This window comes from Mustelus asterias, chromosome 1 (assembly GCF_964213995.1).
Source record: "Mustelus asterias chromosome 1, sMusAst1.hap1.1, whole genome shotgun sequence".
NCBI lineage: Eukaryota > Metazoa > Chordata > Chondrichthyes > Carcharhiniformes > Triakidae > Mustelus > Mustelus asterias.
This window is the reverse complement of record NC_135801.1, coordinates 197,324,401-197,324,621: the sequence shown is the minus strand read 5'-3', so window position 1 is coordinate 197,324,621 and position 221 is coordinate 197,324,401.

The window sequence follows — 221 nt, the reverse complement described above, 5'->3', positions numbered from 1 at the left end:
GGCAGAGTCCAACTGATCACACAGATGGAAACGTATGCAAACAAACTGGTAAATCCGGTTATTATTTTTCTGAGATGCCTTTATTGGCTCTTCGTCAAAGGAAGTTTAAATTTGCTATCGGAGCCAAAATGTGAATCATTTCTGTCTTAAATTGTACACACTCACCTGGGCCCATAGCGCACACGGTAAGAGTTTTTTTATTCAGCCGAGGTTGATGTGTG